The sequence below is a fragment of the Hylaeus volcanicus genome, chromosome 6, assembly GCF_026283585.1.
Source record: "Hylaeus volcanicus isolate JK05 chromosome 6, UHH_iyHylVolc1.0_haploid, whole genome shotgun sequence".
NCBI classification, from domain to species: Eukaryota; Metazoa; Arthropoda; class Insecta; order Hymenoptera; family Colletidae; genus Hylaeus; species Hylaeus volcanicus.
In genome coordinates this window covers 9,168,501-9,190,044 of record NC_071981.1, presented here as the reverse complement: position 1 = coordinate 9,190,044, position 21,544 = coordinate 9,168,501, and the positions used below count along the sequence as shown (strand labels likewise).

Below are 21,544 nucleotides of genomic sequence, written 5' to 3'. Positions count from 1 at the left end.
GCTATTCCGAGGGTAGGGAGCAGGTGTTTCTGTCTGCATGGGCAGGTGGCGATGTCGTCGGTTAAACCATATTGTACCAGTTGCATATCCAATATGCTACCTTTTGCTGAACATTAATTGCTCGTAGTTATATCGTACATTAAGGAATTGAAATTCACTTACAAGTTCGTGCGAGGTCACGATATCATGATATCGATGAATTCTAGATACTAGATTCTATATGCAAATGATTGGAAGTACTCGTATTTGAAATAAAATATACCATTAGAAAAAAGTCTTAAACATGATGTTTTCATATTTTTGGTTTGTTTTTTAATCTCTAAGTACGAGGAATAATAATAATGTATATTGAGCATAGAAATCCGATTTTGGGACATTTATTGCCACTACATGTATGTTATTATTTGTACATGATGTTTTATCTATCAAAGTTTCAAAGTTATGATGCAACGGCTTTGTAGGTTTGATTTCTTCTTTAGTTTTGCTAACTTCTGCATGAATTACGTTCTCTTGTAGATATTATCTCAAAAATGTATTTCTATGTTTACAATTTATATTTTTATTTTTGTCTAACGTATTCTGCAAACTTTTGCATGAATTACATTCTCTTATATATATTATCCCAAAATTGTATTTCTATGTTTACAATTTATATTTTTATTTTTGTCTAACGTATTTTTATTCTACTTAGCAAATATTGCGCAATTCTGAAAATATTCTACAATTCAGTATTATTCTTGGGACCTAAAATAGCGTGCTTTAATCCTTTTGTTACTTTTTACCAACAAGTACAAACACAGTTCGCTTCTAGTACATTTTATTCACACCTTTCACGAGACAAGCTCCGCTCGTAGTAACTCTGTCCCACTTTTCCGGTGTCTCTTGTGGAATCTGTCACGTAGTCTGCCGCAGGCAAACTGACAGCTGATACAAGAATTCAATGATTTTGCTTCGCAATTGTACGAGACGAGGGTTTCATAGAATCCCGATGGAAACGGTGTTATTCCGGCCATCGTTTACTTTATGCTCTCCCCATTGCCAAGAATAAGCCTCGGCAGGGCCGCATCTACTACGAAATTAACGAAGCCTCGGTCCCACATAAAAGAGGACTTCTTTGTTCTTGGAAAAGGTCATGATTCGTATGAACAACTTCCTGATTTTTTTCTAATTATATTTAAAATTCGATATCTACAAATTTATTGTGCTGTATTATATATGTTTATTGCGCAGCCGTTGTACGTTGTACGAGCCGTCCGTTATGAGTTAGTTAGCCTTTAGTTAATCTTAGTTAGAATTAGTTATTAATTAGTAGGCTTTTCAGGGTCGGTGTTAGGGGGGAGAGGGCGGGGAACCGCCAGATTTTTGGGGGTGTCGCAGTCCGGTGTAGATTAGTAAAGCTGCTATATGTTGTAGATTAACAATCTTTATAACCTACTTACAGATTTATCATTTGATATTATTATCTTGTCTTTTTTTCTTACAAATTTTAAGCCTCTGAAGAGGCGCCACGATAATCTTGCCCGGGCCGTCAATATTGTTAAAACCGGCCCTGAGTATAATCTTCTAAATTATACAATGTAGGAGATTATACCCCAATTAATCAGATCCACTAATCACCTTTTCATTTTCGCACAGCAAATATTGTATATTTATTAAAATTCATTCTTTATAACTCTAGTAACACTACTACCAAAATAAAAATATTAAATTTGTAAAATACTTAAGTTAATATATGGCATTAGTGTTAACAGACATATAAATGATGATAATATTATTATTAAATAATACTAATATTAACAGAAATTATGTAATTACAAGTAGAAAAGATATATACAGAGTGCCCCAAAAATGTTGTAATACCTTGAAAGGGGTAGTTCAGGAAGTGATTTGAAACAACTTTTTCCTTAGCGAAAATGTTGTCCGAGGTGTCGTTAAGAAGATATTAAGCGAAACCCCCAACCAATCAGAGCGCGAGTATGCCGGTTGAGCGTAGGCTACGCGATAGGCGGCCGCGCTCATGCGCTACCGCGGCCGCTCCACCGGCATACTCGCGCTCTGATTGGTCGGGGTTTTCGCTTAATAACTCCTTAACGAAACCTCGGACAACATATTCGCTAAGGAAATAGTTGTTTCAAATCACTTCCTGAACTACCCCTTTCAAGGTGTTACAACATTTTTTGGATACCCTGTATATACCCCTGAGGGGGCGCCACGATAATCTTGCCCGGGGCGCCAACATTGTTAAAATCGGCCCTGAGACTGTTAATTAGTATTCTCCAGCCAATAGTTTAGTTTGTAACTGTATTAGCATTTATGCAACAAATCTCTTACAGTGCAATATTTAAATGCATTTCCCGGATTGTGTGGGAAAGCAAAATTTCATTTTACTTGAAATTTTGTATATTTATCTGCGCCCCCGTAATATGGCATATATATTTAATTAAAAGAAAGGACCTCTCGAAGTAATTAACTTCGGGCCTGAAATTAACCTAAATCCACGACTGTGTTTGGAAATTATGCATTACGGAACACATCATGGTTGACATTCTATTTTCGGATAGTATCAAAGGTGCGCAACGGAAATGCTGAAAATTCATTCAAGAAACCATTCCAACCGGTTACGTGGTCCGCGGATATTTCGCGTAATAATCGCGGCGACCTTTGCGAGCGACGAATAGCTGGCTGAAAATAGTGAATCGCGTGGGCGTCGGTTGTATTTTTAACGAAACGTAATCGGCGTAGCCTGCAATAAACAGACGGTAACGCGTTCGCGTATTCGCGAGTACGGAACTTAATCATCGCATAACAATCGGCTTAGCGATACATAGCCGTGTGCGGGTCACCCGATTCCAATCTGAGATCTGGCGCACAGCCTAAACTCCTCTCAAAGGTTAACGATCTTCTTCTCGCGCCGAGAAAGAAATCAATTCGATCGAATCGTCAAACACACGCAATCTTTATCGAACCGCGGCAGCGTAACTCTCGGTAACAAACCGATCGACTCGTAACTGCGAGAACGCCATACGGACCGCTTCTAAAAATACTTGTCTCTCCCAGTTCCGTCGAATCCTCCTTCCATTCTATCGAATTCAAAAAACTCGAAACGATAATGTTAGGTCGCTTCTATCTGGCAAAGTGTTTCTATTATTTCCTAACCTCTAAAATTTTCTAACCGCAGGGAATCACATTCTTCGTGTATTTATAGGAAAGGGGAATATCGTCCATCTTCGCGAGAAGCCAAACTCGAGCTGTACGTACTCGTTTCCTTTCTCTCGGCTTTTAACGAATACGACATTCCTAATCTCTCTGTATTATAACATTATACTATATTATCGTTTTTTAACTCTTTCGCTGCGGACGAAAATAAGTAGCCGTTCGTTGGGAGCTGCAATTATCATATTTTTTTTAATGAAAAATTTCTTACAAATGTTCTAACATGATTATTTTGAAAAACATATATTTGTGGTAACTTATTTTATGTACAATATGTTTGCCGAACAAAAAAAAAATGAAAACTGAAAAATAATAAAAACGTCATCCGCCAGGAAAGTGTTAAATAAGTTTTCACAATAATGTTCTCGAACAAATTTGTACTTTGCGACCTACACAGAAAAAGTATTATAATTCTTTTAATATACGTACTCGTGACTTAGCATGATTGTGTCCAAACGTTGAATGCAGTTTAATGAAACTTCATATTTATATTTTATATTTTTATCTCAAGATCAGATTGATATTTGAACAAAATTTATCCATTCGATAATATATTCGTTACTTGGAATAATTTGAAAAAATAATTTAAATAAATTTTAAAAGGAATCAAATTTTACAAAAAAAAAAAAAAAAATCACTATATTTTCTACTACAGAAAAAATTAAACGAAACCTTATTCATTACATACTTGAATCACATTCTTGTCGTTCAAACCAAATATCTAACTACAACAAGTAAAATCGTTTCGTACGATAAGTACTCTAAAAGCTCGAGTTATTCAAATCGAAATTTGATTCGCGATACTCAATTACCCGAGTTCTTGCGTTGTAGCGAATATAATAATACGTTTCCAGTGAGAAAATCTCTAGGATAAAGGATCGCGAGACAGAACAGAAAGTCTGAACAATTCTACACAATAGTCAGTGCAAAATCATATCGTGAAAGGTTAAGAGGATAATTCAGAGAATACGAGACGTGGTTGTGAATGTCTTTTGAATGCGTTATTTGTAAATACGCTGGTCCACCAGAGACGAAAGTTATTAGGTTGTCCCGAAAGTTTCTTTCGCATGTTGCACTCAATTATTTTATGTGGTCGTGTGTATATAAATAAACAATCTAATTTCATAGATATTCATGTTGTAACAGTAATGAAGCAAAATGAATCGTGCACAATTCAGTAATGTAACATAAAACATAAATTATTGTACATGTATTACTTATTAATAAAGGAAAAGAAACTTTTGGGACAACCTAATATTTCGTTATGCTCTTAAATACACAAAGAACTTCACAATATTTTTAACCTTTTAATTGCTCTACAGCAATATTATTCTAGATGCTCAAATTGACGTATTAGTTACGAATCAACTTTTTAAATTTTGTGGAAAAAAAGATGAACTATCGTCCATTTATTTGCTCTATGGTTCCAACGTGTTCGATTAGAAGTTGATCATTAATAGCAAAACAATTGAATACGCTCTAATTTGTAATACCGAGAAAATTCAGTAGCAATGTTGCCAGATTAGTTCGCGCTAGTTTAACCGAAGCATAACGGCGAAGGTGATAACTGGGTGTTGTGTTCCCGGTGGTACACCCTATACATCGTCTATTTATACGTGACGTTTGAACGTGGCGAGGACGGAAACGACAACGAAAGCACATCGACGACGAGTTCTGATGACGAACCGTAACGAATCCCTCGTATCGCTATAATAGTATTGACTAGTTGCGATAACGTCAGATAAGCTGTTTTCTGGCCTTCGTAGTCAAATTTTCGACGGTAAAGTGTTTTTTCGATTAACGAAACAAACGTAGGTGTACAGGATGTTTCAAAAATGTTATAACACCTTGAAAGAGGTGGTTCGGTAGGTGATTTGAAGCAACTTTTTCCTTAGCGAAAATGTTGTCCGAGGCTTCGTTAAGGAGATATTAACAGAAAACCTCGACCAATCAGCGGACGCTCCATTGGCATACTCGCGCTCTGATTGGTCGGGGAGCGCGGAGCCTACGCTACCGGGGCCGCTCCAACGGTATACGCGTGCTCTGATTGGTCAGTGTTTTCTGTTAATATCTCCTCAACGAAGCTTCGGACAACATCTTCGTTAAGGAAAAAGTTGTTTCAAATCATCTCCTGAACCACACCTTTCAAGGTGTTACAACATTTTTGGGACACCCTGTATAAACGATCATGAGATTATCAATGTAATGTAATTGTACACAGGGCGATAGAATATGTATTCGTACACCGATCAATTTCCCAAAAAACTTTTGCGTGAAATTGTAGTTTATTAACTTCTTTTTTTTATAATCAATGATATTCTACATATTCTCGTAAATCTCTGGAATATAGATCAAACAACAATTACTAGTTTATATAATTTGCGAAATTAACAAGAAAATAGGAAAAATTGGTAGAAATATAGAAGCAATAAGTATTCGCACGGTTCTTATGACGAACAATTTACAGTAGAATTTGTAACATAAGCACATCAGTTTATAGGTTCGTGGGAATTAGAAAACATTAAATTTCCAGTAAAAAAGACTTGAAAAATGCTCTAATAAAGGAATGAAAGAAGATCCTACCCCGAATAACATCGACATTTATGATAGTTAATTTGATGCAAAGAAGAGTTGCAATAATTATAAAATAAAAAGGAAATTCCACGAAGTATTAATTATTTATAAATTAATGTAAATTTCGTTTCTGTGTTTAAATGAAATTTTTAAAATTTAACACTTGTACGAACACTTATTGCTTCTCTATTTCTATCGATTTATTGTTTTTTCTTGTTGAGTTCTCACTTATACAAAATACCTAATCTTTTCGTACTGTATCTATTCTAGAGATTTCCAAGAATATGTAGAATATCATTGTTTATAAAAAAAAAGTTAATAAATTACAATTTCACATAGTTTTTTTGGAAATTGATCGGTGTACGAATACTTTCTACACACACTGTATGTATTTAATGATTTAGTAAAATATGTTACCTTCTATTGTTGAACTGATTTAACCGTTGAACGTTTGGCTTTAATGATATTTTAATAACAAATAAAATATCCGTGCGTTCCAACTGTTATGAATGAATAAAATTCCAATAAAAAGTATTTATTCATTCTGTGAACGATAAAGCTATCTGTAACGTGTTAAAGTTTTCGGCCTTGTACTTGTTTTACAATCGTAACAATTCGAGGTAATGAACACGAATCCTGGTGAGTTATTTCTGTTTACTTTAGTAAGATTTCTTCGTTCAATCCAATTAACAAACGTGATTTTTATTGAGGGGTCATTCCACTTTATTGTCCAAGAAAAACATGCTTCTTCGCTAATTATTTTCGAAATGATATTACAGATCGATTTATTTTAAACTTTATGCGTATATTTATTATGCTTTTATAATTACAGTGGGTGTAGAAATTATTCGTACACCAATCAATTTCCAAAAAAACTGTGTAAAATTGTAATTTATTAACTTATGTTTTATAAAGAATAACATTCTACATATCCTCGGAAGTCTCTAAGATAGATATAGTCCAAACAACACTTACTAGTTAATATAATTTGTGAAATTAACAAGAAAAAACAATTAATCGATAGAAATGTTGAAGCAATAAGTATTCGCACAAATGTTTAACAGTACTTTACTGGAAATTTGATGTTTTCTAATTCGTATGGAGCAATATACTGATGTGTTTACATTATAAACTCTACCGTAAATGATTCGTCATAAGAATCGTACAAATACTTATTGCTTCTATATTTTTACCCACTTTTCGCATTTTTTTGTTAATTTCACAAATTACATTAACTAGTAAATGTTGTTTGGACTACATCTATCTCAGAGACTTCCGAGAATATGTAAAATGTCATTGATTATAAAAAAGGAAGTTAAGAAACTACAATTTCACACAAAAGTTTTTTTGGGAAATTGATCGGTGTACGAATACATTCTACACCCACTGTATATTAGAATTTTTTCAAGAAGAAATATGAACATTTCATTGAACTATTTTTAATTAAACAATAATCTAGTTTAAAAACACTGCGTATGTGATATTAGACGATCCTGAAATCTGAAACACATAAAATCAACAATTTCTTAATCTGCATAAGTTTTTATCTGGCATATATACTAGGATATTTCCAAACCAACAAAAAATGAGAAAATGCCGATCCTTTGAAGAAAAATATCAACTTTCGGCAAAAATATTGTTGATTATTTGTCAATAACAAAGAAACTAATGAATAGATCACAAATATCCTAGTATATACCAGATGAAAATTTATGGAGATTAAGAAATGTTGATTTTATCTGTTTCAGATTTCAGGATCGTCTAATATCACATACACAGTGTTCTTAAAATAGATTATTGTTTAATTAAAGATAGTTCCATGTAATATTCATATTTCTTCTCGAAAAAAATTCTAATATAATTATAAAAGCATAATAAATATACGCATAAAGTTTAAAATAAATCGTTCTGGAATGTAAATTCAAAAAAAATTAGCGAAGAAGCATTGTTTTTCTTGGCCAATAGTAGAACGACCCCTTAAGCGTCTAAAGTAGAAAAATATTTATTTAAGTCAATGATATCGATTAGATACAAATATTGTTTTCTTACACATGGAAATAATGTTACTTTAAGAAGAAGCGGTTAATTTTATTTTGTTGGTAAACTAGAAGCTAAATGATGGTCTTGGCTCCGCCCGCGAACTGAATTTTAGGCACCTCTGGTCTAGACCTTATAAACCTCTGGTCCAGATATTTACGACTAACATGACAATATGAACTTCAACAAGCACGGTAATTAACGTCTACGAATTTGGCACGCGACGGTGTTTCAGCTAGCAACGAGACGATCGCGCGTAACAATCGTGACGCGAAGATATCGAGGTGAACCTAGCAATTCCAACCTCAGAATTCCGTGGCAATGAATTGGGATTATCCGTTTAGTCGGAGGAATCAGTTTTTCGCAGAATATAGAACTAGGCTTTAGATTCTAGTAAACGTGAAAAGTCAAATATGGCATGAATTTTGTGAGAAAGTTGAAGAAATAGGAAAGGGAAAAGGAGTTTACTATTTTAGTAACTTTTGGAAGAGTAAAAAGAAAGTAAAGTTCAAAACGTGGTTTTATAAATTTGAAAACATACTCGACAGGAAAACAATTTAGAACGTTATGTAGAATTAGAACGAATCATATTAATCTTAAGGAATCGTTAGAAGAAAAAAGATTGATAGATAATAAAATATGCGACTGCTGGTTCGATGAAGAAACCATAGAACATGTACTGTTTAATTGCTCATTAAGAAATTTCCAGCATATAGAATTGTTTGATAGAATAGGGAAAATAATAATTGATAAAAGGTATAATGTACAAGGAATTATTAAGACTGAAAGAATTAAGGTATTTAAAAGTGTCATGAAGTTCCTAGAAAGTGCAAACATAATTTGAAACTGAAACCATAGAACATGTACTGTTTAATTGCTCATTAAGAAATTTCCAGCGTATAGAATTGTTTGATAGGATAGGGAAAATAATAATGGATAAAAGGTATAATGTACAAGGAATTAGTAAGACTGAAACAATTAAGGTATTTAAAAGTATCATGAAGTTCCTAGAAAGTGCAAACATAATTTTGTAAGCTAAATACTAAGCAATGTGTCAAAGTTAGAATAAAAGTCTGTGAAAAAAATGTGATAATAGAAAAGGATAGGATAGGATAGGGAAGGTAGATAAACAACAAACGGAATAGCAATGAAAATAATAATCCAAAGATAAAGTAAACAGTATCAGGAAGGGAGGGATAAAGATATTTTGTGGAAACTGGAACAGGAAATATGTTAATAACTATGTAAATGTTTCACAATAAATAAAAATACAAATACAAATACAAACTAGGCTTTATTTAGTTTAAGAAGTAAATGTTTTTGAATTATAGAGCATAGAGCTCAAATATCTTCCCAGGAGCATCGGACCCCAGCTTTATTTAGTTATAACTCGATTTTTAATGCACAGATAAAAGGTCCTTCGGGTAACAAGTTATAATATAGAAAAAGAGGGATAGTTTTAGTCCTTTGAGTTCAGAATAAAGTTCATAAGTACGCAGAACACGTACCAGAATGTCTTGTTGCAAGAAATTTAAATGTCAAAGATGAAATGAAAATATAAACAATAAGGTCCACTATTTCTAATGCACAATTTATTGTCTTACGACACTTATTCTTATTGCACAATGTTTCTTATTTGCACAAAATGAACATTTACTGAAATTTGTAGTATGAAGTGCACACTCAAACACCATATTTATATATTTCTTTCCACAACGGCAAGGAAGATATTTCATCACTTATAATCACATACTTCTCAATACAATATCACTACACGTAGCCTTTAAAATAATTATTCAATTGGCGGCCTCCAAATGTCACAAATACAAACTGGCAGGTTATATATTATATATATATAGGTTAGAAATGAACGAGCGGCGTGAGCGGCAGCCATATTGCAATTCCGGCCGACGAACCCTGCCGATTGATTCCGAGAGTCGACGAATCGAAGAACGGCCTTAGCTCCTATTGGCTAACAATAAGTGTTGATGACGAAAAGAATAAGAATAAGAATCAGAATCGGAAGAAAAATCTACAATTTCTGACAGATTCATGACATGATATTACGATATCTCAGCTGTACGTGGACCGATTTTATTGATTTTGGTTTTATTCGAAAGCTTATATGCGATTTACATTAGAAAAATGCCCTTAAATTTAGAAAATATTGCAGGCGTGACGAGATATTAATGAAAGAAGTTTCAGGTGTGGTTGGAATCGCCAGTTTACGAGTAAAACAGTTTACCGCGTCTCTAGATATGTAATTTGTATTTGTAAGGATCAACATCCTTATCTAGATAAAAAGTATGCCAAATTCTCGACAAAAGCACAACGAAGTGAGGTTTCGCGCATCCTCAAGCGAGCGTGACCCTATTTAGGAGCAAGAGAGAAAAATGCAGCGTTCTTCAGAATGTTTCATGAGCGGCTCACGAGCCGCTCAAGCAGCCGAGATTTTACGAGAAATTGTACAGTTAACCGTCCCGTACGAACTAGTCGGCTGTTTCGTTTCCCATATACAGACTGATTCGCCTAACTCGACGACCTCGAATTACTGATGAACCGTTCGTTGCACCAAAAAATCGTCGGCAGGAAAGCTGCAAGATCAAGGTTATCTTCGACGATTCGGATTTATGGATTAGAAGCGTCACCGAACGCTGTACACCATTTCCTTCCACGTGGAACCTGTTTTGTTCCTGTTTTTATATCCCCTTCACAATATACATATACATACAGGGTGTCCCAGCCTAAGTGATACGGAGCTCTAACTCCAAAACTATCGCATGGTATAAAAAAAATATATAGTTCCATTTGAAAAACGAAACTTGACCGTCATATCTCATTAAATAACAAAGTTAACAAAAATTCCTTCTTGCTGAAACATGAGGCCTATTTTACCAAGCAATATCCATATTTGAAATTTTGCATTTGGCCGATAGTTTTGGAGTTAGAGCTCCGTATCACTTAGGTTGACACCCTGTATATACAAATTAACAATTAATCAGTGAATAGACACGATTACCCTTGCAAGATTACAACTACCTGATTTATGATTGCATGTAACGAATATACAGGATATTAACAAATATGTGGGACATTTTTTCAGGATCAAGTCTACATACCTGTACGAATCAAAAAGTCCTGTACCATTTTGCAATCTGAGGCTTCGTTGTTGAGATATAAGTGATTGAAATTTACAGTTGTAACTTCCGACGGGGTCGCACATGGACGACGCTCTCACACGAGAAAGACGCACCGATATACACTACTAACGTCATTCCGGCGACCAGCTGATTCGCAGTTGATTGTGAGTGCCGTGGTGCGTCTTTCTCGTGTGTGTGAGTGCCGTCCATGTGCGATCGTGACTGTAAATTTCAACCGCTTGTATCTCAACAACAAAGCCTCAGATTGCAAAATTGTAATGGACTTTTCGATTCGTACTGGTATAAAGACTTGATCCTGAGAAAATGTCCCACATATTTGTTAACACCCTCTATTTTATTCCCTAGTAGCATTTATGGTTGCTCAACGGTTTCCAATAGTTGGGAATCAGTTGGGATATAGTTGGTGCTTTTGCCTACAAATGCCCAAATAAGGGCCTACGTTAAAAGGATTATGACAATTTTCCTACAAATACCCAATGTTGGGCTAACAATTACTATAGTTGGTTAATTAACAAGAAACTTGCAACAATAATACTATGTCGGACTAACCAAAGCACGCCAACGCTTAAACGTTGTGGAAATCTTGTTACAAACAAGAACCTGTTGTTATATTCTAAAATGAGTTCTTTCTATTCTTATTTATGAATAATACTCGCAGTTTTCTATCGTTGGGCCATAGTTGGCCCACTGAAGTTTTGTTATGTACAGTCTATTGAACTTTATTCATTGATTATTCATCAAATTCGTCTACTTTAATTTCACAAAGCAAAAATGAAAACAAATGAAAAGCTTTGTTGCCGGCACAACGACGGGGCGAGTCTTTCGACTCTTGTTTCTTTTAATTTTTAATCAATGTGATGCTGAGCGGGCACCGTTGTCACCAGACAGTTCATTTTTGTTATCCATTACTTTATTTTATGTTACGCGTTGACATTTACAATAAAGCACAAATAGTGATTGAAAATGACGTACGTGAAGTCAGTCAAAGCCAGCGAATTACGAATATAATTCGCAACGCGAGTGTTTTATTTTTCGAGTTAAAGGTTCTAGAGACGCGGTAGCATCTCGGCGCCAAGTACATGAAAAATTATCCGTCACCGCGTATATACTAGCGTTGGAGCTACCACGTATCTTTTACAGGAGAGATGGTCCATTCCAACCAAACCTGAAACTTCTTTCATGAATATCTCAACACGCCTACAATATTTTCTAAATTTAAAGGCATTTTTTGCATGTAAACCGCATATAAGCTTTCGAATAAAACCAAAATCAATAAAATCGGTCCACGTACAACTGAAACATCGTAATATCATGTCATGAATCTGTCAGAAACAGTATTTTTCGTATGATTTTCCCGTCGACAACCCTTAGCCAATAGGAGCTAAGCAAAAGCCGAGTGTCGTTCGTCGACTCTCGGAATCACTCGGTTCGGCATGGCTCGTCGGCCATCGAGCGTCGAGAGTCGAAACAGATGTCATCATTCATAACCTGCCAAGTGTCAAAAGTTTTTACACTATTGCATTATTAATTATATTTATATCAGCAAAATGTTTTCAATTCAGACTTTTTATGTAGGGTTTAATAACAAATTGCAGCCAGTGTTGTAAAGTGTTGATCGATCTTGACTACAAGGTAAGTTGTCAAAATCTGAATTGCGAGATACCTTTATTCATACAGAAAACTGTTTTTAATATAGATCCATACCACCAAAGTGTTTTGAATTTAAGCTTTTTATGTAGAGCTTATACAAACGAGGGGAACCACAGGCTTGGAGGTTATTCGTTAACAAATTGCAGCAACTGTTGTAAAATGTTTATCCATTTTCATTACAAGGTAAGTTGTCAAAATCTGAATTGTCAGCTACCTTTATTCATACAGAATAGATCCATACCACTAAAGTGTTTTCAATTTAGACTTTTTATGTAGAGCTTATAGAAATGGAGTCATTTTCTCATTTCATCATTAACATTAAAATTTCTTGCAGCAAGAAAAAAAATTGCAGGTATTTATAATTATTTATAAATTGGACGAATAAATGTTTATAATTAATAAATTATATGAAATATATATATTCACTTTTGTTATCCCCTCTCTCTTTATTTTGCTTTATTTAATTAAAAAAAAAATAATAATTTAGACTTCTTATGCAGAGTTTACATTTTAGAGATAAAATGCAGTTGAACGCGTGCATTTATCACGATTAGACGCGCTTCGTATATAATATTTGTTCTATTTTATTTTTACATAATGTACAAAGTAATTGATTTTGAAGCAACTCAATATGGTGACAATGGAAGGGTTGGTGTTGTACGATCGGAGTGGCTTACGTCTTTAAAAAAAGAATGCATGTGACCTCCATATAAATTAATGGCAAAATTTAATAAAGCTTTACAAGGGGGGATAATGCCCGTTAATGAACGTTACACATCCAAAAGTTGAATAAAAGACTAACATAACAAAATTTCAAATAAAATATTTTTCAAATATACAAATTGGTTTTTATTCCAATTTTATTATTCAATTAAGGTATAAATCTCATACGTAAAAGAAATAATCTCCAAAAGACATTCTGAAAGCTGTTTTATTGAAGTGTAGTAGAGCCAATTGTCTGCCTACTGTTGGTTTATTGTAGCTAGTCAAGAGTTGGCCCTACGGAAAGAAATGTTCATTTGGGCCTTTATATTGAATGTAACCTGGGGCTTAGATTGGGTGTGATCGTTGGCTCAGTTGAAGAAAATGGCCACAATCGTAACCGTTGGCCAACCGATATCACGTCAATGGCCCATCATAAATGCCAACAATAATTGCTACTAGAGTTATAACTAATTAATCTGATAATTGTGAATGATAATCACGAAAATAATCAGAAAGTTACCAATGTTCAATTCTAAACTACAGTGAACACTTACAAAGATATTTTTGTAATGTAATGTGGCATTTCTCTCACTCTGTTGTGGCGCCTGTCCGCGCGCCAATTGCCCCTCTCCTATTCAATCGCGTACACCGTAATAACTTATACATTCTATCAGTTCATAAATTTTCTCAAAATAATGGTTAATGTTCATGTTAAAATTAATTACTTATTTTGTAGTCAAATCGAGCATTTTATTTTCATCGTTCGTTGCTTCCACTAGGATGTTTTAGTTAATTTAGTTAATAGACGTCAAAATTTCTCAATTTGTTAACCTCGTGTGCTTTCGAGACTATTTTTGGTCCGAGTCAAAAATATTCTCGATAAATACGTATCTAACTAGTACAACAAAAATATACATGTCGAATTGAGTAGCCTCCTCATTTTCGAAGTCGGTTAAAAATATCCAGCCACGGTAAATTTTTATTTTTACTATGGCAAACGACATCGTGACAAAAATACGAAAAATGGCATTATTGTGACAAAAATTTTGAACTATTGTATTTTGAAACTAAGAGCATATACTGCTTCCATGTTACAGATGGAGACAAAATTCGTAATCTAAGTAAATATCTCGAATTTAGATTAATTAAAACGTAGAGGTCATGCTTGGAAAGTGAATTAAAACTTCCTTTTTTCTTCTTCTACCAGAATAATTAAAATAATTATAGAATTGTGACCATATTTATGTAGCTTGTAAAAATTTAGCAATCTAATTTTATACTACATCTTTACATTTTTATGAATATGAACTTATTATAAAATATTTAAAATTTACTCTGTACGTATATTACGATTATAAAAATTAAATCGATACTTTTCTAAAAGTTTTCATAAATCCTAAATCGTAACACGTTTCTTAAATCGTAGCCGTATGATTTATGAACGCGTGTTAAGTGTATTTATTTCCATGTGTCTAGCTTATCACATAAGTTATACGACACGTAAAGGAAACGTGATACAGTGCATAATGTGTACATTACGCGTTCAAAGAAGTTGCCAAAGAATGCGAAAACAATAGAAAATCAAATATTGTTCAAATTGAGATTTCTAAAATAAACACAAATACATCGTTTAGTAATCATACTCATATCTTGATTTTTGTTGTTTTTTATTGTTAGTATATAATGGTTATTATCATACGGGATTTTCTAAAAGGCGCTTTAAGACTTCATTTTTTAATATCACAATATGCCTGTACCGTAATTGTGACGTATACTCGAACGATATTATCTTCCGCGTTTAATTGTGACCATGTTGTACTGTATCAATAATTTTGAAAAAAATTGGGGATATTCTACTCTACGGCGTACGTGTTTGTGAATTTTTTCAGAATTTTTGACTGCAAAATGAATTTTTAAAAAATTCGGAAAGTTGAAACCTTTTTCAACATTTTTGGGTTAATTTAATAATACCGAAGCCTGAAAATGTATTTTCCAAATTTGTTCTTCCGCAAACTTGAAATTAAATTTCAAAATCGAATAACAATCAATTTCTTGTAACATATCACGAACAATTGTATAATCATTTATTTCCTACACTCTAAGAATAGACTACACTTCAGTTTAACAGATTTTGTTAAACCAACAATCACGCGAGAGAAGATCTTTGACAAAAGCTATTTAATTACCATAAACCCATAATTATAAACCATAATCATGAATTACGCTTTACCTAACACTCTCTCACTTTTAGTTTATCGTGCCAATTGTCAAATATAATTTCAAGTCGTGATTTATGTTGGATATTTCTAGCAAGGACGTCGAAAGATCGAAGCAGACATGTCCTAAGAATATTCAATTTTAGGAATATTAGCATTTTTTACTCAAAACCAATTTTTTAAGCTTGATAAATAAGTATTGTGTTATTTACATGTACATGTTATTTACTACAGCCTATATTATGAATAATGTTACGCAAAGCAAAAATCGAGTAAAGTCGAATAGCATATATACATATATATAGTAATTATAAAGATATATAGATATAATAATAAATTTTAAAGTAAAATCTAGGAATGGAAACACAAACAGGTCAAATTTGTACAAAATGTTGACATTTTTTTCTAAAGAACGCATTTATATTTTTTAATTAAACTGACCACAATTGATAAATAAACATTGCTCGTTATTAAAAAGAAAAAAGTGATTCAAAAATGTTGATTAACGAACAAGTTATTAACGACGAAGTAAAAGTCATTTTTCAAAACGTAGTTCGCGGTGACAACTGATATTTGAAACTGGGTTATCCGAGATCAATAATTCGAAAAGATTTAATTAATATATTGTTTACTCCCTATTTGAACGGAGGATCTTACAAAATAATACTTTGTGCAAATTGCGACCATCTGAAGTGCAATTGAAAATAGGAACCTTCATTCAGACAGTGGTATATATTTATATACATAAATAAATAACTAATTATAAATCCAAAAATACTAAAGTTCCTAAAATATATATATACAATGATAATATTTATAAAATTTAGGGAAAATAAATTATAGGGAAAATAAGAAAACAGGGTAGCTAAACTGCAATAAAGAAATACAAAACACAGAGACTGATAAATTGAATAGAAAATAATAGTTATAATTTATATGTTAAGGAAAAATCTGATTTAAGTAGAAAGATGTAATCGTTAAGGAAAGTTTAATAGTGTTAAGATTCTTTATAATTTGGAAAGTTTATATCTTTGTAAATTAATAAAGTAGATAAATATTTAAGTTAAAGTAAAGTTAAGAAAAATTTTATAAGATGTTATATTTGCTGTCATAGGTACAGGTAAAGTGAAAAGTGTAAAACAGTTCTTAAAAGATCTACATTATAAATAAAGAAAAAAATAAAGAAAAATTCAGACAGTAGACCGTTACATGATTTGGAAAAGAACGCAGTCAAAGGTTAAAGTCCAATATACATCAGTTTGAAACGACTTATAAAGTCATATATATATCTTTATCAATTCTAAGCAGTTTGACTTGAAATTTTCAAAGTGTATTTCTATCATCTAAAACATAAAAAAAAAATTCGAAAATTTCAAGATTGTTGACTGGGCACGTACCCTTAAATGACATGTAGAATATTTATGATGGATGGAAAATCATATTCCTGCTGCCATGCCTGTGAATGCATGCAGTTGTGTTAATATAGAAAGAGATGTTTATTTTATTTACGTTTCTCTATATTGAAAATTTAGCTGTGACCTTTTAGAGGAGGAAACCAATTAGGAAGCCAAAGATGAAGTGTTTTTCATGATTTCTTTTTACAGAGAAAATTTTCATGATTTCCTCATTTTTGTTTAACTTTGAAAATATTTTAGGTATGTTTTAAAGTACATTTAGTAATTTATCCAATTCATTTCACACAAAAATATTTTTATTTGTTCCCTATAATAAGTTTTCGCCTGAGTTTGCTATCAGTGAGAATTCTAAAGATCAGAATTTTTATCTAACATCAATGAAATATCTTTTTTAACTAATTTTTAAATTTCTTTTTCCATTATTAATATATTTTCTAACGATTGTTTAAAAAAAACAGTATCAATTTCCACCATTTTTTGAGTTCATATCGAAGGTATTCAAATAAAGTGATCGTGTATAAAATTTGTAAACGATCGGTCAATTATAATAATTATAATCTTTGAGTTGTCATTCCCACGGACTGAAAAAATATTGTATAAAAAAAGACACCATACCTTAATAACTTGTGTATACAATGAATAGAAAAAATTGTCAAATGTATTTAAAAATATTTCTAAAATATTTTCAAAGTTATATAAACATTATATAAATTCTCCTCTGTAAAAAAAAGAATATTTCAAGAAGCACTTAATACTTAATACTTAGTACTCCTAATATCGTTTCCTGCCTTAAAGGTCGTAATTTCTAATTCGATAAGCACTGCCCTAAGGTGTCTTCGAAGTACACATGCAAACGATAAAAACGAAAAGATTTTTCCTTGCGTCGTAATCAATTGCCCGAGGCTCCGACAGAGCATCGACGGAGTCGCGTTACTCTGGAATGACTCAGTGCTCGATTATTTTTGTCATAAAGTCTGAAAATACAATCCGAAGGGCTCCCGAACGCCGACACACGTAAACCAACTCGGACCTGAGAGAGCCTTGAGCCCCTGCCAAAAATGAAGAAAACGTTCTTAACGCGTACTTGAAGCTGCTCTACTTTGTCAATTGACACCGCATTAATCTACCCTCCTTGTATCTTACCCGACCAATTCTTTCCCGCGAAATTAACCCAGCGCGAATTGTACCATAACCGTCCAATATAAATCGAACATCTGTTGCTACTTAATTAATAAATAAAATAATATGCAGTCGCGCGCAAAAGATTCCGGGTACACGGGTTTTTCACTTTATATTCCAAAAGCGGTATCTACAATAATTTTAACTAATATCGAATACGAAGGTATGCTAAATGAAAGAAAACAATGCGAAAAATAAACTCTACTTATTAATTCGGAACTACGTATTTACAAAGTTCGAATAATGCTTTCGGAATATAAAGTGAACAATTTATCTATCCGGAAACTTTTGCACGCAACAGTACGTCTTTCTACTGTTCTTTCATATCAGTAATAAAATTAATAAAAAATTGTTTCTTGATAAATTTAAGCAATAATTTTACCGTTTACTATTCACGATGTTTCACCTTTTATATATTTATTTAGATAGTATTAATTATTGTATAGTATCAACGTATAATCCCAAAAGATTTACAATGTCTTAATGCTCCTATTCTATTACATTTAGAAAATAAGATTTCCTTGTTATTCGAGACTAGAGCAATTGTTACAGGTTCAGTAGAGTAAAATAATCTCGCGAATCTTAAAATAAAAAAATGTATAAATCAAAGCAGCGGAATGTGCTTTATTTTTTTTTTTATTAATTATTGTTGGATGTATGTGAAATTTTAAAATAAGAATTTTTTAAATTTGCCAACACCACGTTTCCCATGTGCGCTGAACCGTCTCCAGGCATATATAAAAACTGTTTTTTAATATTTATTTTGAACATCAGGTTATTTTCTTCTAATAGACTTGCAACAATCATTGTAAATAACAAATAAATGTTTTCTAAACATTTTTTCATAAGATGACACCTAGATATTACGTATCTGTATATAATTCCTAACTTTATATTGATATATGTATAATTCTGTATACCTGAATAGGGTCATATAATAATAAAGTAAATAATAATTAACTATAACAAATACTACTTTAGAAATTAAACGAATACTAAGTATAACAACAACATAGAATTTCTTGTTGCGATTAAAAATTCTTTACACGGCTCGAGTACAATGCGATAAAATCTTTTTAATCATACACGAGACGTTTAGTGGGAAATCCAGCGCGGAGGTCAGTGTAACTGTCAAGTGAAATTAAACAAGGTTCGACTATGTAATATCGTCTAGAAAAACAGATTGGAACGGCGATCGTGCTTTCACTATCGCGCAGATAGATACGTAGCGCGATAAACATACAACAGGGTCTTTCATAATAGGTGACATAGTCGATCCACACGAGAAAATGAATCATAAATGTACCGTAACATTTTGTTGTACGAGTCTTTGTTTTTCGAGAATATCTATTTTCAAAACACGCGTCACAGAACAGTCTATATGTATAAGTTTCGTTACTCTTTTTGCACCTGACAAAGTTGACACTCTTTAGTGTGACGCTCGCTTCTTAACACTTTATTTACCGGAAGCCTATTTATAGGCTTTTTAATTGCAGTATTTAGTTATTCGAATTTATTTACTGTGCTGATAGTTGTCTACGAACAATGTTCAGTGTTTGGTAACAAACTTGGCTTTCAATGTACCTAGTAACAGTATGGAGGAATTATTGTCAGCCTAGATTGGCATATACTACAGTAAAAATTCTTTTTTTAATTAAAGTCTGCTTCTAAATAGCCCGATAAATAAAGTGTTAATTATCTTTTACATAGCGACAATGCTTGAAATTCTGAATCTATGGATATATGGTTTTATGGGGCGATAGTTGATAGATTAACATTTATGTAACGTTAAAGTTGCAAGGCATTCGATACGTTTGGTCATATAAGTAAAATTTTATTATCCAAAAAGAATCCGCAGTATGTAATTGCCAAATAACTGTTCTTTTTCTGCAAGCCTTCAAATGCCGTTCGGAACATTTAATTTGTTTGTTGCAATTCTATTTATTACACCTTAATGTCTACACCAAAATTTTAAACAAAAAATTTACTGTAAAATAAAACTTATATTTGGTAATTATACAGGAAAAGGTGTTCAACACCGATTTCGATGGTCTTGAAATATGTTATCAAATTTATTATTCTGAACAAGTGTTTCCTATATAGAGGATATCCCAAAAATTTTGTAACACATTGCAAGGGGTGGTTCGGGAGGTGATTTGAAACAACTTTTTCCTTAGCGAAAATGTTGTAGGAGGCGTCGTTAGGGAGATATTAACAGAAAACCCCCGACCAATCAGAGCGCGAGTATGCCGGTTGAGCGCCCGCGGTAGCGTACGAGAGCGGGTACCTAGCGCGTAACCTACGCTCAACCGGCATACTCGCGCTCTGATTGGTTGGGGGTTTCGCTTAATATCTTCTTAACGACACCTCGGACAACATTTTCGCTAAGGAAAAAGTTGTTTCAAATCACCTCTCGAACCACCCCTTTCAAGGTGTTACAATATTTTTAGGACACCCTGTATATTACCGTCGAAGACGCTTAATTTTCGAGATGTACATAAAAAGTTTCGATAGAATAATATACGGTATGTAATTAAAAAATAATTATTTGGTAAACCTCTCTCTCGCCCACTTTGTGACAAAACATCGACAATCAATTATATTTTGATAAAAAATGAGGATCCGGGGGCTTGGTCAAGATCAGGGGTTTGGGGACGAAGCCCCCAATTACGCATGTTGCAGCGCACCACTCAGGTGTGGACACACAGTCACTCCGAGGGATGTGTACGAGACGTGTGCTTTCAAATAAAATATCTTTGAGACGTTTCGAAAGTATTTTAGGTAGTCCAGAAAGTTCGTTCCAATTTCTAAGAAACATTCAAAAACACATTTGAATTTTAATATAAATTTATTGAATTGCATAGGTGCCATTTTGTTCCACAACCTTTCCACCTTTTAAGGGATGTATGCATGTTATTTGTTTTCAACCACTTCAATATATTCAGACCTGTACCACCTACCAAAAATCGACATGAACTTTCCGGACAACCTAATATATACGTTTACTGGGGGTCTGCGCCCCCTCGACCCCCAGGGGCAATGTACATCCCTCAAAGTAACCATGTAACCATGTATACACACCTGCGTAGTGCGCTGCAACGCGCGTAGACTCCTCTTTTTTATCAAAATAGACATTAATCAGTGGTATTTGATAGTCAAAAAATAGAACAGCAGAAAAACAGCGGTCTGATACACGACCACGAACGTCCACGTAGACAGAATTCAATGTGACATTAACACAAGTTTTTGTATTAATATCTCGAAAACTAAGCGTCTCCGGTGGTAGCACGTATAGGAAAAAGTTGTTCGGAATAATGAATTTGAACATATTTCAAAATCATCGAAATCGGTGTTGCGCACCCTTTTCTGTATAATTACACATATTCTATCGATC

The 21,544-nt window shown here is 33.2% G+C and overlaps 1 protein-coding gene across 5 annotated transcripts in view; it reads right to left on the bottom strand.

The window, feature by feature from the left end:
- LOC128878836 (alpha-actinin, sarcomeric) overlaps positions 1–21,544 on the bottom strand; it is a 37,179-nt gene that overhangs the window by 11,764 nt on the left and 3,871 nt on the right. The window lies entirely within an intron of this gene.